The following is a 24,256-nucleotide window of genomic DNA, read 5'->3' on the forward strand; positions in this document are numbered from 1 at the left end:
TGTACCTAGCTTGCTAAGGAGTTTTTGATTACTAACGTGAGTTTTGGGACACCCTAATTCGCCGAGGTTCCAATCCTCTGTCCACAGTTCTGTGTGAGAACAGAAACCCTGCGACAGGGGCACCCCCGACCCTTGCTGGAGCTTCATCACACTTGCGATACAACTCCAGCAATGCGCCACCTTTACGGCACAGATACATCACGCATCTGTGCTGTTTTTGCCCCATGATGCGCCGCATTGTAAATGCAGCACACCATAGGTGACGGAACAGCGGCACAAAATGACTAACACATCCCTGGTGATGCGCCAGTCATCATAAATGTATCCCTATGCTTCTTATCTTGTTAGAGATGAACCGCCATATGTATCATCAAAGTTATTTGCATTTCCTAAATAGCGAACTTTAAGGAATAAATAGCGATTCTTTACCATTCCTAGTTTGCGATGAGCTATTTGCTAATTAGCCGAATGTAGCCCAATGAAGCCCAATGTAGCCCAATGTAGCCCAAAGATGGCCGCCAGACACACAAAAAACAAATGTAGCCCAAATATCAGCCAGATGTAGCCCAACTATAGCCCAGTGACAGAATGACCAATCAGCTTCGCAAACCTCCGTTACGCGAAGCGGAGCGCTGTTGATATATTCTTGGAGCACATATATTGAGACCTAGCAAAGGCACATCGGGGCTACCAGTCCCTAATATTTTGCCAAGTTTCGTGCAAATCCATTCAGCCGTTCAATTATTATTATTATTATTTTTTTTTGCCCCGCGGGGCCCTTTTAAAACCTCCACATCAAACCTAGGGGGTCAGCGAGGATCTACTATGCCCCCTTATAGTTATTTCCCCCTTTGTTTTGACCTCCTCTTGTCTCTCGATCCTACCGAGAGACAAGATGGCGGCCGCTACGGACTGTTTGGAATGTTGACAGACGCCGGAGAACCAATCAGCTTCGCTTCACAAAGCTCCGTTGCGCGAAAAGTCCGCAAACCAGTGCGCTGCCCGGTCCGCTGTTACAGATATATATCTTTTTTTAAACGTTAATTTCTCAAAATCCACTGGAGCACATATATTGAGACCTACAAAAGGCACATCGGGCTACCAGTTGAGACCTACAAAAGGCACATCGGGCTACCAGTCCCTACAATTTTGCCAAGTTTCGTGCAAATCCATTCAGCCGTTCGGGCTAAAAGTGAGGCCAACCGCCCTATGGAAAACTCAATGTTAAAAACACGTTTTGGGACCCCCCTTTTTTCTCGGCCCCCACTGGACGAACCCCCCCCAAATTTTCAAGGGCTGCTCAGAAACAAAATGTGCCATTTTCCTGAAAATTTCAGCCAATTCCGTCCACAAACGCCAAAGTTATTAGACAGAGAATTTTCAAAAAACCCATAGAGAAAAAATCCTAACTATATATACCTACTGGCGACCGCCAGTAGGTAATATATATATTATATATATATATATATATATATATATATATATCACCTACTGGGGGTCGCCAGTAGGTAATTATAGTTAGGACTTATTTTCCATAGGAAATCCGCAACATTCTATTTGGAATAACTTTGATGCCGGTTGACGAATCTTCGTGAAATTTTCAAAACTGGTGGGGCACTTCGTGAAGTGGGGGATGAGAAAAGAGGGGGTTCCCAAAACTTGTTTTCCCCATGCAATTTTCCATAGGAACAGTTCATCGCGAATACAGCCTGAAATCATGAACGGAATTACACCAAATTTGGCAAAGTGGTAGTACTCAGTTCAGACTTGTGCCTTTTGCTTAAATGGTGTAAATCCGTTCAGTAGTTCCTGAGAAAATTACTATTAAATGTACATATATATCTATGGCCTCTGTGGATCAGTGCACCCTGCCATGCATGAGCTGTATTCTAATTGGCTGTAGCTCAACTGGTATCTCCAGTATGCACAAGGGAGCTGAGTTGCAAACAGGTGTTTAGAGGCCACACCCCTTTTTACACCTCTCAGCAACACAGCTCTGTGGTGCTTATTGGAGGTACCTAGTGGGCTAGTTTGACCTTGGGGACCCTTAGGATTGTAGGGGACTTAATCTCTCAACTTAGAACGGCCATAGGGCGCGTTAACACAGTGGTGAAGGAAGGGGACGGGGCCTGAGGTGATGTGTGCAAACACGCCCTGTGGCGCGTTTTAAGTTGGGGAAAAAATTCCACTTCAATCCTGAGGGACCATGGGGGCCAAGGAGCCCACCAGGTACTCACCTGTTATCAGGAGAGACCAAGGTGCTGCATCTTTTAACCCAGCACTGACCCTGAAAAGTAATTCTAACCGTCTTAACCAGTAACTTGAAATTCCTTCCATAGGCTAATATTGACTGGTTTCACTTGGAAATTCTTCTAAGTGTGGAGTTTTGGAACTTTAAAATATTCCTATAAAATCAACAGAACCACGAATTCCGATTTACTCACCTTTTATAAGGAGAGACCTCAGTGCTGTTTCTTTGAGCCCAGTACTGATCCTGAAAAGTAATTCTAACCGTACTTACTAGTAACTTGAATTCCCTTCCATAGGATACCATTGCCTGCTTTTTGCTGAAAATGTTTCCAAGTGTTGATTTTTGAAACTTACAAATATTCCTTTAAAATCAGCTGAACTACGAATTGCAATTTACTCACCTGTTATCAGGAGAGGCCTCAGTGAAGCATCTTTGAGCCTAGTACTGATCCTGAAAAGTAAATCTAACCATAATTACCAGTAACTTGATTTTCCTTCCATAGGCTAACATTGACTGATTTCACTTGGAAATTCTTCTAAGCGTGGAGTTTTGGAGCTTTAAAATATTCACCTAAAATCATCCAAGCAACGAATTCCAACATACTCACCTGTTATCAGGAGAGAACCCAGTGCTGCATTTTGTAGCCCAGCACTGACCCTGAAAAGTAATTCTAACCGTACTTACTAATAACTTGTATTTTCTTCCATAGGAATCCATTGTCTGGTTTCCACCAGAAAAGTTTCCGTGTCAATTTTCCAAACTACAAATATTCCTTAAAAATCGCCTGTATGACTTAAATGCATTCTTTCAACTGTTTGATCCTCCACAGAGTAAGAAAAAGTAACGATAACACTACTTACCTGCTAAGTGAATTTCCTCCCATAGGATAACATTGGTGATTCTGTGTGAAAAAATGTCAAAGTGTCAACTTTTAAAATACAATAATATTCCTTAAAAATCACTACTGTAACCAAAACACTTTTACTCAACTGTTTACAGGAGATGTCCCAGGACTGAATCTAGAATCCAGGCCTGTGGTTAGAAAAGTAATCCATAAAGTAACTAATTGCATTTAACTAGAAAGTCACATTCAGCTCAATGTTGCATTGTGTTTGAAATTGTGTTGCCCATTGCAACAACTGTAACTACTGTACTTAAAAGTCTATTGCCTATTTGCAAATTATTTAAACTAAAGTAATTTATTCTGAGAAAGTATATTTTGTAATGTAATGTATAATGTAATTATAATGTAATTTAAAAAAATAAAATATCTAAAGATAAATAGTTAAAAAAATTTAGTAAATCAGTATCAAAAATTAAATATAACAATTAATACATTTAAAAATTGCCATTGAAAATAACCTCTGAAGTAAGTGTGCAGCTGAGTAAATGTAAGTATGATCCATTGTTTGCATAAGTGAGTAGGATGACTGCATAAGTGAATAGGATGTTTGCTGGTCTGTAATGTAAATATAGGTGTATAAGTATATTTGATAGTGTTCTATTGATCATTGACAGCATGTATGAGTGAATCTATAGGTAAGTGATTAAATCTGTGTGTAGATCTTCAGCCAGGATAGCTTGACTCCAGTGGTGTGGAGAGCATGGGACTCACGTCTGAGCATTCCCATCCCACTCGGGGTGACAAATGCAAAACAACAGTTGATGGACAGGATGCAGAACAATGTCATACATTCATCACAGTACAGAGATCTGGGCCTAAATCCATCGTTTTTTTGCACTCCACACTACCCCAGTTCAGACATGGCCATATGCAAATCAGCCTTGACCCTGTGCCTCATGGGAACAGTCCAGCCCGAACTGCCAAGCCATGTCTTTCCTGGACCGGAATCAAGCATCCTAGGACCGGTTTCTGGCTATCAGCCGTCTTCAGCCAGGATAGCTTGACTCCAGTGGTGTGGAGAGCATGGGACTCACGTCTGAGCATTCCCATCCCACTCGGGGTGACAAATGCAAAACAACAGTTGATGGACAGAATGCAGAACAATGTCATACATTCACCCCAGTACAGAGATCTGGGCCTAAATCCATCGTATTTTTGCACTCCACACCACCCCAGTTCAGACATGACCATATGCAAATCAGCCTTGACCCTGTGCCTCATGGGAACAGTCCAGCCCGAACTGCCAAGCCATGTCTTTTCTGGACCGGAATCAAGCATCCTAGGACCGGTTTCTGACTATCAGCCGTCTTCAGCCAGGATAGCTTGACTCCAGTGGTGTGGAGAGCATGGGACTCACGCCTAGCATTCCCATCCCACTCGGGGTGACCATGTCATGAATGATGTAATATGTGACATTATCAGCAGTGGATTGCGAGCGCCCGAGTTATAGTTAGCATAACTAACTATAACGGAGGAATTTCAATGGTTTTGTACGAGTGAAATGTCCAGCTAACTATAACACCCCTAAAACCTATTTTTTTTCACTGAATTTCTAAGGTTTTTTAAATGGTAATTCCTAACTATAACATGTCGGAAACCTATGTTTTTTCAGTGAATATAAATATATATATATATATATATATATATATATATATATATATATATATATATATATATATATATATATATATATATATATATATATATATATATATATATATATATATATATATATATATATATATATATATATATATATATATATATTACCTACTGGCGGTCGCCAGTAGGTATATATAGTTAGGATTTTTTCCCTATGGGATTTTTGAAAATTCTATGTCTAATAACTTTGGCGTTTGTGGACGGAATTGGCTGAAATTTTCTGGAAAATGGAACATTTTGTTTCTGAGCAGCCCTTGGAAATTTGGGGGGGTTTCGTCAAGGGGGGGCCGAGAAAAAAGGGGGGTCCCAAAACGTGTTTTTAACATTGAGTTTTCCATAGGGCGGTTGGCCTCACTTTTAGCCCGAACGGCTGAATGGATTTCCATGAAACTTGGCAAAATTGTAGGGACTGGTAGCCCGATGTGCCTTTTCTAGGTCTCAATATATGTGCTCCAGTGGATTTTGAGAAATTAACGTTTAAAAAAAGATATATATCTGTAAGCGCGCTCCGGGCAGCGCTCCGGTCCGCGGACCTTAAGCGTACCGGAACTTCGCGTAGCTAAGCTGATTGGCTCTCCGGTGTCTGTCAACATTCTAAACAGTCCGGAGCGGCCGCCATCTTGTCTCTCGGTAGGATTGAGAGACAAGAGGAGGCCAAAACAAAGGCGAAAATGACCATAAGGGGGCATACTAGATCCTCCCTGACCCCCTAGGGTTAATGTGGAGGTTTTAAAAGGGCCCCGCGGGGCAAAAAAAACAAAAAAAAAATTTTTTTTTTTTTTGCGTGGGGAGCGCCCGGTCCGCGAACCGGGAAGCGTTCTGGGCAGCGTACTGCAATGAAAAATGAATGATAGACTTTTCAAATGCTGTATGTTAATTGATTGTTGTTTTTGTTGATTATTTTTTATTTTCTTTATTTTTTAAGCATTTTTTTTTATTGTGATTGTGTTTCATAATTTATTAAACTTTCTAACATTTCATTGTCAGAAATTTCATAATTATCATGGAATATACATTGTAGTCTCTGAGGGTGTAAAATGTCCTCATTTGCAAGGAGGTTATCTACTGCTTGTACACATTGCAGTAGTTCATTGTCCCAAGTTTCATCGAAAAATTCAATGTCAATTTGATCAATTGTATCAATCAATTCTTGGCTGCTCTCTTGCAGGTCCATTTCAAAAGAAACTTGGTTTTCGCCTTCCATTTTGCCTGAAATTTGGATTAAAAAAATATATATTAGTAGAGATAGGGCAATGTTGGGAATAATTTTAGATAGGCATTTTTTATCAGTGAATTTATCTTTGGGCAGTGTATAGTATCAGAGTGGAAGTAGGAATATAAAAAAGTGTATGTGATTTAACGTAAGTAAATTCATAATTATACAAGAGAAGCCTAACTCCATCCATAACTATAACAGAGAAGTCTCTCTAAATCTATAACTACTACAGAGGGATAGTATATATCTATCAGAAAAAGTTTACCATATTAACTTATAGTGCACAATATACTTCAGTTTTAAAAATAAAAACTTACCTTTAGAAAGAAGTTGAAGGAATTAGTGAAAATACTATTGAAATGTACAGCAAGAAGTAGTAGTCAAAATGGCTGTGTTTTCTTCTCTTCCTTTATATATATTCAGGTATATAACCAATGAAATGTCAGGTAAAAAAAGTAGAAAATGAAAGTAACATTTTAATTGGTTGTCAATTCTAACACTTCAGATGTGTTTTGTGAAGTAATTTACCTCAGGGTATTTAGAGAGGTCGACCGGGTCGCGGAATTAAATTGAGCTAACGGGAAGCTTCCCGGTTCGCGGACCGGGAGCGAAACAAAAAAAATATTTAAAAAAATTTATTAATAAACATATAAAATATATTTTGGGATTTAAAGAAGAATACACTTTACAGCTATAGATATTAGCTTTTAAAAAACCAATGAAATTCACTGAAAAAACCATAGGTTATAGACCATATATAGTTAGGAATTAGCATTTACAAAACCTTGAAAATTCACTGAAAAAACCATAGGTTATAGACCATATATAGTTAGGAATTAGCATTTAAAAAACCTTATTTTACTCACACAAAACCATTGAAATTCCATATATAGTTAGTTGTACTAACTATATATCGCGCACCCGCAATCCACTGCTGATCATGTCACATATTACATCATTCATGACATGGTCAGTGACATCACTGATGACATCACTGATGACATCTCAAATGACATCACTGATGACATCACTGATGACATCTCAAATGACATCACTGATGACATCACTGATGACATCTCAAATGACATCACTGATGACATCACTGATGACATCTCATTTGACATTACTGATCACATCACTGATGACATCATTCATGTGATAATACGATGAACCTCTTCAGACTCTAATATAACCTTAGATACATTCAGTGTAAACATACACTCACAGACTGTCACTCATCCATGGAGTTACTCAGACACCTAGTCAGTCATGCAAAGAATCAATCACACCTCCATTTTCTCAACTATACAGTTATACACACCTTACTTATTCAAACATATACTAAAACATATTTACTCTCTTATACAATCCTGGATACAAGTTCACAATGATGCATACAGCCACTCACACATTCACTGGCTCCTATGCACAGTTATTTATATATGTCAACTCTCACATGTACTGTATTTTACATATGTACTTACTTTGACATGTAGCACTGAGATATCCATTCACTCACCAATACACTCATGCACACAGTCAACTGCCCATACAGCTGTTTCCACATGCACTTTTGAACCCATACATCTAGTGAATCAACTGCTCACACATATATGCACAGAGTCATACACCTCCCAGCCACCCACACACACACTCAGTCTCCCATACAAATGCTTGGGCAACCAATCAATAACCCATATAGTTACTCATATAGCTACTGATCAACACATGCAGCAGTTTACAGAACAACAGACATAATGATGCACAAATTAAGACAGTTTAGTCACTAACCCATGCATTCAGTGAGACACATTTAATCACTCACTCATACAGTCAGTCACGCACCTACTAAATCCTTCATCCAGACACTTCTACATCTACTCATTCTTCAATATGTAAAACATATTTAAACTTTACAGAAACACACAGTCACTGGATGATGTCATCAGTGATGTCATCAGTGATGTCATTTGAGATGTCATCAGTGATGTCATCAGTGATGTCATCAGTGATGTCATTTGAGATGTCATCAGTGATGTCATCAGTGATGTCACTGACCATGTCATGAATGATGTAATATGTGACATGATCAGCAGTGGATTGCGGGTGCGCGATATATAGTTAGTACAACTAACTATATATGGAATTTCAATGGTTTTGTGTGAGTAAAATAAGGTTTTTTAAATGCTAATTCCTAACTATATATGGTCTATAACCTATGGTTTTTTCAGTGAATATATATATATATATATATATATATATATATATATTATATACTGGCGGTCGCCAGTAGATAGTTATATTTAGGACCTATGATCCATAGGAAATCCACAACATTCTATTGGCAATAACTTTGGCGTTAATTAATTAATCTTCTTGAAATTTGCCAAACTGTTGGCCAGCTCAGTTCCGCTCCTTCCCTGGAAGTTTGGGGGTGATTGGTTCAGCAGTGGCTGAGAAAAAAGGGTGTAAACATTCAAAACCAGGAACTGTTGGCAGCCATTTTGTGCCTCGGTAGAAGCGAGGGTGAAGAAGTCTGTAAAATATGTGTGCAAAACATGAAAAAGGGACAGGGTAGACACACCCTGACCCCCCAGTGCCTGCTCAGGGGGTCACATAAGGACCCGTAGGGCAAAAAAAGGATGGAAAAAAAAAAGTCATGGGGTGCGCGTAGGATCTGCCCATTTCGCCCCCGAAAAGACCAAAGCATGTATTTTTGAGATATACATAAAGCTTATGTGTTTAGATCTTGGGTGGCTCTAAAAAGAGCTCTTGTGTTTATTGAGAGATTTTAGTACCTACAAGTACGTACCGATGCAGAGTCTAAAGTTCATGAGGAAGACTCAGTTCCCTTCATCTGTAAAATGTACACCATCTCTCCTATAATTGCCATGCATATTGAAACGCAGATTGTTGTGGTATATGGACCCCATTCTATAGTCTCGGAGAAAAGCAGAATCAGATTTCTTCAAATGTTTCCTAGCTTTCTCAATCTGTGGACAAAATTGATTGGACCAGATCCATTTCTTCCTTTGGCATATGTTAGAATAAACAAAGGCAGTTTGTGGGAAAAGTGACATCAGTTCTCCAAAAGTGTCCTTCATAAGCATTTCCAGACCTACCCCAGTGAAAGTGCCTAGGTCATTGCCACCACAGTGCACAATTATGAGGTCAGGGTGTTGGAGATGCAAAAGGATTTACCCAATGGCATCAATTGGTGCCACTTAAACCCTCTCTGTCCAATCCATTTAATGACTACATTTGTTAAACCTAGGTGTTTGTGAATTCCTTTGTGTTCTGCGTACCTTTGGCTCCAGAAAATAAAGCTGTGTCCTACAATCCACACTCTAAGCATCTTGCTAGTTTTCAGAGTAGAATGTTGTCAAACAACCAATCATTTCTTTTCTTTTTTCAACACTGCACCTTATCCACATTTTAGAAAAATCTTAGTTTTCAAACTGCCACTTCATTTACAGAGACCATCTGAGTGCATCCCACCTCCCTTCATTATGCTTATTATTATGACAAGTCAAGCACACTTGCTGTTTTATTTAGCAACATTGTGTGATGAACTTTTGCATTGTTCGTGAGCCGGCATTGCTTTTTCACATGGGGAGATGCTAATTTGTATTTGGAAATGCAATCTGCTTTGGATTTTGAAAGTTAGAACAAAGTTCACTGCTCTGTCTGTTAAAATGCAAACTAAGTTTTTCTATGGGAGGGCGGGAGTCATAGGTAGGCACCCTGGGACACTGCAGGAGCCGGCCATCGGGCGTGGCGGTACCCAGCGCCCTCGAGGGCACCAGCCGGAGGGTCGCGCAGTGTGCCTCCCGTAATACACAAATTCCCGGGGTTGGTGGTTCCTGGGACTTGAGGGGAGTCGGTGAGGCACACACACTCCTAATCTTCTAGGGGGGATGGACGCGAAAGTGGTGCAAGGGGGTTGTAAATCTGGTACAGAGTGTTTTGTTTTGTTTGCTTTCCTTTCTGTCATGTAGAGGATCCTGGGTAAATATAATGGTTTCTGTACAGCCAGAACCTTTCAACCCTACTCCCAAACTGCTTACTGCCTGTTACTATAGTAACAGTTCATGGAACACTTAAGTGAGCACAGAAGTTAGAAGTTCACCACACTATGTTGCTAATGGTGTTGCAGTTTTAAAACTTTTTCATAGGAACCGTTAGTTGTAGCAATAGACTCTGGTAAAGATCTGGTAAAGAGTTAGCCTCAGAATTATATTTCAAATTGTAAATATCATTTCTATTGGGGACTGCTACCCCCACAAAAAAAGAGATGTGTATACTTTTTTTAAATGATCTTTTATTAAAACAGTAAATAACTAGAAACATAACTAAAAGATAACAATACAATAAATAACTACAACCATAACTTTAACAAAACAATATAATAAACAACATGTGATAAGGACTCCAATAGTAGTGCGGTAGGTAATCTGAAAAACAAAAAAGAAAATTAGTGTTTAAAATTAGATCAATGTGACTAAATGAGGTGAAACATTACAAGTCAAAGTAACACTTGACGATATTTACGTTTTTTTTCATGTGTGTAGCGTGCCTAATACATTTCACTTGTCTTATAGGCTTGTGTTCAAGCGGTGTCTTTATAGAATTGCCTACTGCGTCATATTTACATTACAGATCAACAGGTCTTTAAAATGATTCAGAGATGAGACAGAATTAGATGAGAGATCCAGTCATTATGCAGGACAATTTTCTTTAGGGCTTATTTACAAGACTCTTGCACCAGTTTTGTGTTGCTTTTCTCATGTTGAAAGTGACGCAAAGGTGTCGCAAGGGGTTTGTAAATAAGCTCCTTTGTTTCTAATACATTTAATCGGAGGTATTGTATACCTAGGCCATTCTGCTTACTTTGTGTAAACACAGTGACCAACAGAGTTCACAACTTCAACTGAGCTTTGGTTCTACACGTCAGAGTTGACAGCAGCGTCCATAACTTTAAAAGAGAAAGAGAAACGATGTGAGAGAGAGTGAGAGAGAGAGAAAGATATAGAAAATGACATTAAAACTGTGAGAGAGAGAAAGTTATAGATGGGGCAGATTTACAAACCCAGTCTCCACCACCCATGGACCTTTCTCCCCGTTGTTGCCACCTCCTTTGCTATGCCTTATCAATCAAATCTCTTCACTTGATCTTGGGTGTACCGGCTCTCAAAATGCTTCCACTGGCCATTGTACATACAGACTTTGGTCCACCAAAATGAATGTTTCGAAATGAATTTCCATAAGTCTTAAAAAAGGCGAATGCAAAAAAAGTTCCTTGCCGCATATGCAAGACTGCTTTCAAGAGGAGACCCCAATAAAAAGTACTGGTGTGGAACTGCAAGTATGTGGAAGTACTTGCAGATCAAGCATCAAGTCAACTTTGCAAGGGAAGAGTTAAGAAGATTGAGAGAGGCTCCTCCTGCTTCATGAAAAGGCCCAAGAACCAGTGGAGCAATACCGTCAACCTCTACTGCACAGCCTAATATTCACCCAAATTTGGAACCCTTTAAGAGAAAAAGTAAGAAGGTTGGGAGCTCTGTATGCCTTCCTAATACCTAATCATCCATTAGTTATACAGAGATCCACCCTGTATCAGACCCATCCATACAAGGGTGAATTGGAGATTATCTGCCACCAAAAACCCCTCAAGTACTTATATCCTTTACTTTTTAACTTTGTCGACTAGTCATATTGAGAGTATTTACCATAACGTTATCTGTTAAAAATGTGTTAATGTTTTTGGCTTCTCACAAACAGTTCATGCCCTATTTGTGACATCGGTGTAAGGAACTAGAACAGGAGGATATTCTGAAAAATGAAAAGAAGAGTTAAAAATGTTTATGTTGTACATATGTTCAAGCTTAATTTTAATGTACATAAAAACAATTGTTCTCAATACGATTGGGGTTGAAAAGCAATCATCAGAGGTTTCAAACCAACCACGTTAGGACCCTACGAGTGGTTAGACAAAATCATATGCGAATACCAATATGCTTTCAAGGGGCACTATGGACGCGCTCCATAGGCGTTCGTCAGTGTCATCTCCAAGAGCCCTCTTTCCTCTTTACTACTATTCTAACAAAAACAGTTATTAACATAAAATAACATAAAGTAATGTATCTTCCACAAATTTATGTTTTTAGAAGTATCATTACCAGCATGCAAAAGACACCACAATTGTAGTTATCTGTCTGCAAACACATGAAATACACAAATGCTCATCTCAGAATGCTTTTCTATCATGAAATGTTTAAGTCTAACCTGATAATTCCATTAGGTCCATTGCAATTTTTGGCTGATAGCATATGGAGAGTTGTCAGTGGATCTGGTGTGTCGGGTTGTTGACCACAACCTGGGATAGTGCATGGGCAGGAATAAACAGTTTGTGGCGACCAATACGTCCCATGGTTGAGACATCTGTATAATGAGCTAGAACAGGGGGCAAATCAAGTTTAACGTTATTAAAAAACATGGAGAGCGTGCTAAAATAAAATATTGGCCAATCGATTACATGTGCATTACATGAGAAAAACTACATCGCATTACCTTGAACAGCATGTAGCACACTGCTGCGGGAATGGCCACGTGGCACTTGGCAAATTAAAGAAACGTGGTAGGATTAAGTGATTTGCACAGAAGAAAGGATAAGAAATCAAGTTTAACGTTATTAAAAAACATGGAGAGCATGCTAAAATACAACATTGGTCAATCGATTACATGTTCAGTGCATGGGGAGGAAGCAGCACGTGGCTCACTACTTAAAAAATTAAAGGCGGCAGGATTAAGTTATTTGCCCAGAAACAACGGCTACCAAGGTAAATTATTCGATATACAAGAGCTGAAAACCGTGCTAAAATACACTATTGCCGAAAACATTACTTTTGCAATGCATGGGGCTCGTGACGCACTACTTACACGAGAAAAAGTACATCGCATTAAGTTTACCAGCACGTAGCACACTAGTGCGGGAACGGTCACGTGGCGCTTGGCAAATTAAAGAAAAGCAGCAGGATTAAGTGATTTGCAAAGAAACAAAAGTTACGAAGTCTACTTTAATGATATAAAAAAAGCAGGAAAGCGTGCTTAAAAACAACATTGTCAAATTGAACAAAAATTTGCATTTACGTGGTATTTAAAGATCATTCAGATTAATTAGTTTAATTACTCTTAAAAAAAGTGCTCACCTACGAAGAAGTGAATACGAACAGTATCAATGGCTGTGATTGCGGAATAGTAAAAGTTCGAGAAGGTAGGCAGGTTATAAATGCTTTGCAGAACGATAATCGGTTGAGCATGATGTCACTGGATGTGAGAGCTGTGATTGGGCATGTTGTAATTGAGCATGCACAAATAAAATGAAATACGTTAGGGGTAGTTAGCCAGACGGTAGGACGTATTGTGCGCATGCGTAACATTAACACGCATACGCTACCACAAACATGCATGCGTAAAGTGAAGGTAACTCCTAGGGGGTAAATACACAGATGGAGTTTGAATGTCATTTGAACACCGGCTCCTGCAAGAGGCGGGGAGCCGGCGGGACAGTGGGGGAATTGGAGACCCTCCCACGGTCCTCAACGTTGACAGCCAAAAGACATTTTTTAAAAAGGCAGTTTCCGGGGAATGTGTTCTCGGGACCTTGAAATGGCTTCAGGACGGGAGCTATGTAGCCCTCCTCCATAAAGTAAAAATGTATAATTAGCCATGCCCCGGGGGATGGGGACCCCGGTGCCCGGAATTGGCTACGTGAGAGGGGCCATGTGGCCCCTTCCCATAAAAAAAATTAATGCATTTACTCTGTTTATTGTCATCGTACCATAAGGGTAAACTTTCGATCATGCGCTGAATGCTAATTGGCTGACAAGCGGTTGCCAACATTCAAAACTAGAAACTGTTGGCAGCCATTTTATGCCTCGGTAGAAGGAAGGCTGAAGAAGTGTGTGAAATGTGTGTTTAAAACATGAAAAGGGGGAGGGTAAACACACCCTGATCCTCTAGGTCTGCTCAGGGGCTCCCACAAGGACCCCCAGAGCCCCAATTGTTCTTTTTTTGTTGGTAAAATCACGGGGTACGCATATGATTCGCGCATTCTAGCGATATTTTTTTAAAAAAAGAAACGTGGGCTTCCGCGCATCTTTGGTAATTTGCATTCTTTCAACTGTTTAGAGGAGATGCACAAGTGCTGGATCCAGGATCTACCCCTGAGTAAGAAAAGGTAATGATAACGCTAATTACCGGCTAAGTGAATTTTCTTTCATAGACTAACATTGAGTGGTTTCACTTTCAAATTCTTCTAAGTGTGGAGTTTTGGAACTTTAAAATATTCACCTAAAATCAGCCGAACTAAGAAAACCCGATTTACTCACCTGTTATCAGGAGATAACCCAGTGCTGCATCTTTTAGCCCAACACTGACCCTGAAAAGTAGTTCTAAGCATATTTATACAAGTAACTTGTATTTCTTTCTATAGAAATCCCCTTCCAATAAAAAAAAATGAATAAAGTTAGATTTGCGGGTCAGGCTCTAGGGGATGGGGTCCCCAGGGCCCAAAAAAAGTAAAAGGAAGGGGGGCCACACAATGTAATGTAATTTAAAAAATAAAATATCTAAAAATAAATAGTTTAAAAAAAAATTAGTAAATCAGTATAAAAAAATATATAAGAATAAATATATTTAAAAATAGTCATTAGCAAAACCTTTAAAATTCATTGAAAAAACCATAGGTTTCAGACATGTTATAGTTAGGAATTAGCATTTAAAAAACCTTTGAAATTCACTGAAAAAAACCATAGGTTTCAGACATTTTATAGTTAGGAATTAGCATTTAAAAAACCTCAGAAATTCACAGAAAAAAACACAGGTTTCAGGGGTGTTATAGTTAGTTGGACATTTCACTCATACAAAACCATTGAAATTCCCCCGTTATAGTTAGTTGTACTAACTATAACTCACGCACCCGCAATCCACTGCTGATGATGTCACATATTACATTATTCATGACATGGTCAGTGACATCACTGATTTCATCTTTGATGACATCTCAAATGACATCACTGATGACATCACTGAAAACATCATCCACGTGACAATCTGATACATCTTATCATTCACTAATATAACTTTTTAACACTCATTATAAAATATGAAGTACCATACTTGAAAGCATTGATACACCAATACAAGTTTCTAAAAAGCCACCTAGTAATTCCTAGATGTACACACACATCTAAACACTTACCTATAGATTCACTTATACATGCTAACAAAAATCAATACAACACTATTAAATATACTTATACACCTACATCAACATTACACACCAGCTCACATCATATACACTTATGCAGTCATCCTACTCACTTATGCAAACAATTGATCACACTTACACAAAGACCACTTTATTTATTCATGTAGATAGTAACTCATACTTGGTGTGTTATAAAAACACTATTACAAGAATACAGTTATCTATACATTCACTCATACAATCACTGACTCTTATGTATACTTATTTACATACAACAACTGTCACATACACTGCCTTTTGTATTTCTTGTTTGTTTGACATGTATCATTGAGAAATATATTTACTCATCATCACACCTATAAAGAGATTCACTCACCCAAACAACTGTTTCCACATACAGACTTAACCTCATATACCTACTAAATCAACTATTTACACATCTTTGGACCGTCACACACCTTCCAGCCAACCACACACACATTCATTAACTATCACATACAAATACTCACTTAACTAATTAATAACTAATATGCACTCTCACATAGCTAGTAACCAACTTATGTAGTACTTTACACATCAAGAGATAGAGTGATACAGTTATTCACAAAGTTTAATCACTATCTCAAATATTTAGTGAGACACTTTAAATTGGTCACTTTGATAGTCATTCACTCTGCTACTAAATCCTCCATTCAGACACTTATACATCAACTCAGACTTCAAGGCAGATTGCTATATATATATAATACTTATTTAAATAACAAAGCAAACCACATTCACTGGATGATGTCATCAGTGATGTCATCAGTGATGTCATTTGAGATGTCATTAGTGATGTCATCAGTGATGTCACTGACCATGTCATGAATGATGTAATATGTGACATCATCAGCAGTGGATTGCGGGTGCGTGAGTTATAGTTAGTACAATTTACTATAATGGGTGAATTTCAATGGTTTTGTACGACTGAAATGTCCAACTAACTATAACACCCCTGAAACCTGTGTTTTTTAAGTGAATATATATGTATACTTGAAACTGGAAAGCCCCTCACGGGAAATCCGCCCATTGTTTGCTGGCGCGCTGAGCAGGCAGAGTTCAAGACCGGCGATTTAATGTTCCAAAGGTCCGCAAAGTAAAGCACGCTCTCAGAAGTTGTTGAAAAGCAGCTTTATTTTCTCAATGTTACGTAAGCTTTTGGAAAGATAAACTTTCTTGATCACACACTGAGCGTTGTGACACGGTGCAATACATACTCTGAGTACTCGATATAGAAATTGGACTTACAATAAAGGTCAATGTTCACTGCCTTACATTTTTGGTGGCCACATTGGAGTGTCATTGTAATACATACCGCAAAGTTCATACACTAATGCTGGGTTGTAAATGATTGCATGGCTAGCTCATACAATATTGCAATACACATTGTATTTCGATAAGCACAATCCCAAGGATAATAAATAAATAAACAAATAATACCATTTCCAATACCTTATACATGAGTTAAGTAACGTTGTTTGTTACACAGGAAAAAGGACAGAAGAAAAAGTAAAGGTAAAAAAACAATTCTTGAATTCCTGTCATTCCTTCATGATTAACGTGCCCCAGTTCTGGATCCCCAAACTTGTAGATCTATCTTTCCAAACGTGTAACATTGAGAAAATAAAACTGCTTTTCAACAACTTCTGAGAGCGCGCTTTACTTTGCAGACCTTTGGAATATATATATATAGATCAAAGCTCCAAGGCTCCCCCCTGTTGGAGATGCACTCTGACATCCACTGCAGCAACCTTCATGAGGTAAAAGCCGGATCGGCGGGCGGATCCAGTTTACACCATGCCTATCGATTCACGCCGGACGTGTTTCGTGCTCATTGCACTCTTCAGCGGCGCGACAGTAATTTTAGCATAGAGGCCACACCTCCCACTCAAAAATATGAGCCCTCCAATGGGCGACTTGAATGAGTCCTCGTTGGTTTGTGGGTCCTGTAGTGTGTGCCTCAGTTATGTGCCGCTGTCTGAGATATTTCAAGCCCACCAATGGGCCTCCACTCACACATCCGGCTTGTCAATTCTCCATTATATATATATATTTCAAGTTAGCTTTAAGACATTATGCACTAATATGATGTTATTCTTCATGTTTGAAAATCATCAAGGTCATATCAGAGTTGACATATCAGATTAATTATACATATTTGTCATGCATTAAAGAAACTGTGTAAGCACATATGAGAGTAGTTTCCCATCCAGGCATCTCCGAAGATTATGATCATGCTATATTTTTATTAGCGCACTTTGCTGACTTCAAGAGTGCTATACATGAAGCGTGGCTCAGTGGTTAGAGGCGGCAGACCCGGAAGCTGAGATCGACCGTGGACCAGGGTTCGATTCCCCGCCTCGGCGGGTCTCGGGCTCAAAAATTCCACGGACTCGACACTTCTCGCTCCGGTGCCTACTCGAATCACGGGGTCACACTCTGCAACTCTGGGCAATAGCTTGCTTAATCTCCACTACGGCCCCTTGCGGCGGGATGCCTGGCTTTCACCTTGTGGACACCCTGCCGGGGTTTCTCACAGGGGAATACCAGGACGGGTTCCCTAAGCAAGCGCCAGGATGCCCTTTGGGTGACAGGTTTGCGCTATATAAGTACACCTACATTTACATATACATGTGTTAGCTTTGACACTTTCTTCCTTGTTCTGGAATATCTTGTCTCCTGCTGTGTAACTATTCACTAAAGGAAAAGAGTCTACTGACCATTGGGATGGTGCCCTCATAGAATGATAAAACTATAAAGTTTACTTGTTTCTAATCGCTACATTATTATGGCATCACTACATTGAACCTGGTTGCAACACTTTAAATGGAAAATGTCACCATTTTGTGTGTTATAAGATGATCCTTTGGTGTTGATGCAAAGAAAATGGTTACGGAGAAAGCTTTAAAAAGCAGTCATATTTGTGATTTCTTGGCAATCTTTAGCTGGTAAATCTCCATATTTAACGCCCTTACATATTGTTTCAGAACATAGTGGCACATTTATGTATAAGCCAGGCAGAGCAGCAAGTCCCCTTGCTGTGCTGCACTGCATGACAGGGAAAGGGCAGGAATGCGCCATATTTAACACAATACAGTGCATTCCTGCCTTTTCCCGGTGCTGGTGCACAATGTGCTGCCTATTGCCAATGCAGGCACTCCTGCACCATGGTGAAAAAGCACCTGCATTGTGAGCAGGGTTGATTTTGTGCAAGAAGGAACACTTTCCTGCACAAAAACAATCCACTGAGGCATTTTCCTCTTTTTAGTGTGCTGCAAAATGCAACACACATAGAAAGAGGAAAACACAAGGAGAAATAAAGATATTGCTCCTCAGTTACGCTTCCCCTGGGAAGGCATAGCATTTTGGAGTATTCCATGGTGTACCAGTGATGGTAAGTCTGGGAATGCATCATAATCCATGGGTTTGTGTGGGAGCACCCAGGCACCATGCATGGAAGACCTGCTTGGACAGAGTATGCAACTCAGCTATTTGTGCTATGTTGTGTTACTCTTAAGTTTTCAATCCACTTAACGTTAAGCAAGGTGGCCTTGTGTGGCTTGATAAATCACATTTTAGTGTTGCGTTGTGCATGCACCCCATTGCATGGGGCAAAAGCAACGCAACCTGAACATAAATATGACCCACAGAGACCCAGGAGAAAAAGGCGGTGAGAGCAAATCCATGTTCGTTTTTTGCTTATCTCATCCTTTCCTCCTTGGTTGGCACTGTGTTTTTTAACCTTATTCCTGGACAAGCCAGCCCATGATTAGATTTAAAGAAAATCTTTATATTTGAAAGAACGTTTAGCAATAGTACTAAGATATATTATGAAAGTATATGATTGGTGTTACTTAAAGTGCACACCCAAGTGAACGTCTGCAGTCCATCCCAACCCAAGCTTCTGTCAAGCAGTACATAGGCCCAATCACATGTTGTTTGGAAACTGCTCAGGCAGATATTAACACTAGAATTATTGATTTTCCTACTACTATCACTCCACTGGCTCAAGCAGTTTTAAGACAGGGGGCATGATCTACAAAAAACACATTTTTCAATTCCTAAATTGCGATTCATATCGAATCAAGGTTGACGTGATTTGAAACTATCTGCAGAATTTAAATACAGAATCGCAAATTGCAATTTGGTATGAATGACAATGGGCAATTCTTCCACCGGGAGCTAATTTGGACCAAACTCATTTTATGGCTTGCATTTACATACAGCAACAGAGCACGGAAAGAGTTTGCCTCCAAGTCTAGCGGCTTCTCCTTTGAAGATAGCAAGACCTGGTGGATCTTATTTATGATCTATCGAATCGAATACTCATGCTAGGCTTGTGATTTTAGGGGACTTTAATCTCTGGCTGAATGGACCTCTAGACTCAGCTTATAAAGAACTATGTCAGGCCTGTAGCAACCATCATCTCCAGCTGTTGGTGCTTTCCTCAACCCATTCGAGGGGTCATGTCCTTGATCCTGTCTTTGGAGACGAAACCCGGGTTAAAATTAAGGACATAACCGCACAATGCTGGACAGACCATGCCCTCATTCAGTTCTCGCTGCAGCTCCCTAATGGCCTTCATACCGAAAATAGTTTAGTTAATATCAAATCTAGTCGGCAGTGGTCTAAGTTCTTGAACTCTTCTGCACTACCCAGTCTGTTGCCAAGCGGTTTCGCGCTGGAGAAAGGAGTAGAAGAGCACTATCAGAGCCTTTGTTCACGGATAACAGAATCTTTGGATGTAGCGATTCCTTTAAGGAAAGTAAAGGATAGATCTAAACGCGCCGCCCGTTGGTACTCCAAAGACCTCTGTCAGCTGAAACAGCGTTGTAGACAAGCTGAGAGAACTTGGAGGAAGCAGTATTATATGGAGTCTGATACAATCCTTCTAAAGCAGTTACTCCAGGGCTACAAAGCACAGATAAAAAGTGCTAAAGCCAAATATTTAGAGGATGTGTTGGCACACACAGCCAATAAATCACAAACCCTCTTTAAAATTAATAATCTTTCTAACCCTGCCTGCGCCACCAATAGCATTCCGGCCTCTCAGGCACTATGCGACTCTTTAGCCTCTGCTTTTGAGGACAAGATTGCTGCCATTTTGACTGGACTTTCTTTTTCAAATGACCTCAATACCTACAATACAGTCGAGCCGCTACCGACACAGACTCCAGCTGTCACAAGGGACTGTATGGTTCATGCGGTGTTGTCCAGTTTCACCCCTCCTTCATATGAGGACTTTTGTATCTTGGCCAATAGTGTATCATCGGGTTCTCCATTGGACCTATTGCCACACATGTTCTGGAAGTTGTTCCAAACTAAGCTCTTCACTTTTTTATATTCGATTTGCTGTCAGTCTCTTAGTACTGCCACTGTCCCTGACAGTTGGAAACTGGCGGTAGTATCCCCTTTGTTAAAGAAAGCCACACTGGATCCCCTTTGCCCTGCGAACTATAGGCCCATTTCTTTACTGCCTTTTCCAATTAAAATCTTGGAAAAATTTGTCACCAAATCGATATCACACATTATAGAGGCGAATGCCTGCTTAGATGTGGCCCAGTTCGGTTTTCGGCCAGCTCATGGCACAGAATCAGCATTGGTAGTTGTCTTGGACAACTTACGGTTGCGTGTCGACAGTGGGCGAGCAGCAGTTTTGGTGCTGCTCGACATGTCGGCCGCGTTCGATACTGTGAACCATTCTACACTGATCAGGAGACTGGAAGATAATGGGGTGACCAGTCTGGCCCGGGACTGGCTAGTATCCTATCTCCACAATAGACATCAAGTAGTGACTTTGCCTCCTTTCATGTCCAATACTAGATTGGTGGGGCCAAGTGTCCCCCAGGGGTCAGTAATTAGCCCCATTCTGTTCAACCTTTATCTCAGCCCCCTGATCAAGTTGAATAAATCCTTTGGCATTACAGCAATAAACTATGCTGATGACACGCAACTTATCTTCTCCTTTGAGGGTAAGGATGCTGTCCCTACAGAGACCTTCCATCGTTGTATGATAGCCACGGTGGGCTGGCTGAGGGATAATTCCCTTCAGTTTAATGGGTCAAAGACAGAGGTACTGCACTGTTCACTTGATAAAATTCCGCGCCCTTTGCCGATTGATTTCTGGCCCCCTACCACCACGGCTACTGTGGAGGCGGCGGACGCTGCTCGCAATTTGGGAGTTATTTTTGGTCCTCATTTACAACTGGACGCCTATGTGAACAAGACCATTAGCACATGCATGCTGCTGCTAAGAATGCTGCGCAAAATCCTCCCCATGTGGCCTGCTCCAGCCAGACCTGAGGTAGTGCGTAGTATCATACTAAGTAGACTTGACTACTGTAACGCACTGCTTCTAGGTGGCCCCAGCTCTCTGATTAAACAACCGCAGCGGATCCAGAATATGGCAGCCAAGTTGGCCCTGTCACGCGTGCGCTCCGCTTCCTCATCCTTGGCACTCAGGGACCTTCATTGGCTGCCTATAAATCAGCGGATTTTCTTTAAGGCCTCCTGCATTGTTTTCAGAGCACTTCATGGACTGGGGCCCATTGCACTTCAGAATTTGTTTATATGGTACTCAGCAGCTAGACCCCTACGTTCTTCCTCTGCTTTTCTGGTGGCAGTTCCTCGAATTCTACGGACACGGATGGGTGGTCGTTCCTTCAGTTTTACTGCTGCTAAGTTATGGAATGCTCTCCCACTTTCTTTAAGGAAGCTGAATGATTTGTCTCTTTTTAAAAAGGGTCTAAAGTCCAACCTTTTTCCCAGGGCTGTGTGATCCTCCCCTGTATGTGCCGTAATTTGGAGTCAAGCGCCAGGATACCCTCTGGGTGACAGTACGCGCTATATAAGTATGCTATACATACATACATACATACATACAAGCCAGAAGCCACAGAAGGAGGTGGAGATAAAGCAGAAAATAACAGTTTCTGATGCTGAGCTGCAAATTCTGGTTAAAGAGTTTGTGGGTGAGTATGATCACCTATTTGAAAAGACTTCCATTTCTGATCCGGGGTCCACCAAATAACAGATATGGACCAGAATACAGCAACAAATAAATACCATAGGAGTGACAAAAATAAATCCTCAAGAGGTGACCTGCAATCCTGTATGAAGGACAAGTTAGCAAGCATAAGGAAGAGGCACCAGCTACTTGAAGAGTCTAAATTAATTAATCACCACACACCCCTATGGATGAGATGATCGAATCCACTATGCAGTCAGAAGCCAACTCGGGAGCATCTACTATTGATACTTATGCCCCTTCATCAGTTCATCAAGGTTAGTTGTTTACTATTTACATTATTAAATAGAATACAATTGTTTAAGTTCCGCCTAACATTTAAAAGAAAACATATAGTAATGCTTTATGCCCATTGCTACTTTTTTACACGTTTAAACCATCATAAATAAACATCATTTTACTTGCTTCAGCTTATCCTGCTAATAATACACAACCTGAAACTGACAATATGGGTGAGATATCATGTCAAACTGAAGTTTAACACGCAGAAGCATTTTAACAGACTCAGAAAGTGGAACAAGCAGTCAGCACTAATCCTTTAATCAGGCTACACATATTGACACTTCAGCTGAAAATGAAGATCTAGGCATTCCATCAGTACCTGTTGTGCATAGAGTGAGAAGGCCTTTAAGCCAGGCTGGAAGAAATGTGATGTGAAATATCCTTGAGTCACCACCTGTTCCTGCACAATTTCATGTATTGGTGAAATCCATGCTCAGAATACAATGCAAGCAGCACAGTGCACAAACCGAATTAGGTAGAAGGGTAGAAAGATTGAAGAGAGAACAATTCATAAAGGCAATGAGGTTATGAAACCAGGCTTTGAGGACTTAACCACTGACTATTAAAGATCTGGCCACACAAATGGCCCAGGATGCAGCATCATACAGGCACCAACATATACAAGAACACTCGGCTGCAAACCTTTGGACATTCTTTGGAAAGGTTGGCTACAGTGACATCAAATATGTGGAGGAGAGCAACTAACATGCATGTTAAATGAGTACACCACAGAGGTGGTGTGGCAAAGACCCTTGCACAGATGACTGATATGCTTGTGAAAATGCAAACTGCTAATAAAGTAAATAGGTCACCTAGATCAGTAGGGGAAACTGAGTAGGGCTCAAGTGTGAGAAGTATACCAGTTGGTGTGCCTGCTACGCCTAGGTGCAACAGAGGCCAGAGTGAGGAAGGACAAGGAAGGGCCACCCTACGTTCTAATATATGACCAAATACTGGTACCAAGTACTGGAACAAGGATGGTTTAGTGTTTATGCTGTATTAAATTGAAGAATGTATGTAGACTTTGAGAATAGTAATTACCCAAGAGGAAGCCATCTCCAAAATCTCCTCTGGATATCTGCTCAAACGGTCCACAGTGTTTAAATATGTAGAAGTCATGAGCACTCCCAGGGTATCGTGCATGTTGGACTTCGCCCTTCTGGCAGGTTCACCCCTAAACTTTCTGCTTTATAATTGTGACCTGGTGATGGTGATTTTTGGTTTCTGTGCACTTTACCACTGTGTCCCAGCGTAAAGTGCGTGTGTGTGGTAAGGTTTGCCTGCCCTCCCATGGGAATGCATGGAGAATGTATGTGTCCATTTTGTTCCTGATGTGTGGGAAGTGCAGGCTCGAGTTTGGTATGTGTGTGGACTCGTGTGATTGAATGCTGCGCGATGATGTGTGCGGCATAAATGTGTCTAGTGTGGAAATGCCATTTCTAGAATTTGGCATGTCTGTGTAATTTATGTGAAATGGCTGTCTTGCTTATGATTGTCTGGAGCTGGCTGGTGAGCCTGGCTCCAGGAGTCAGGATAGGTCTGCCCCGGTGGTGAATGGGAGGACATCAGAGTGCTCCAAAACCACCTGTGACTGGTTTTTCCCC

The sequence above is a fragment of the Lissotriton helveticus genome, chromosome 10, assembly GCF_964261635.1.
Source record: "Lissotriton helveticus chromosome 10, aLisHel1.1, whole genome shotgun sequence".
Classification (NCBI taxonomy): domain Eukaryota; kingdom Metazoa; phylum Chordata; class Amphibia; order Caudata; family Salamandridae; genus Lissotriton; species Lissotriton helveticus.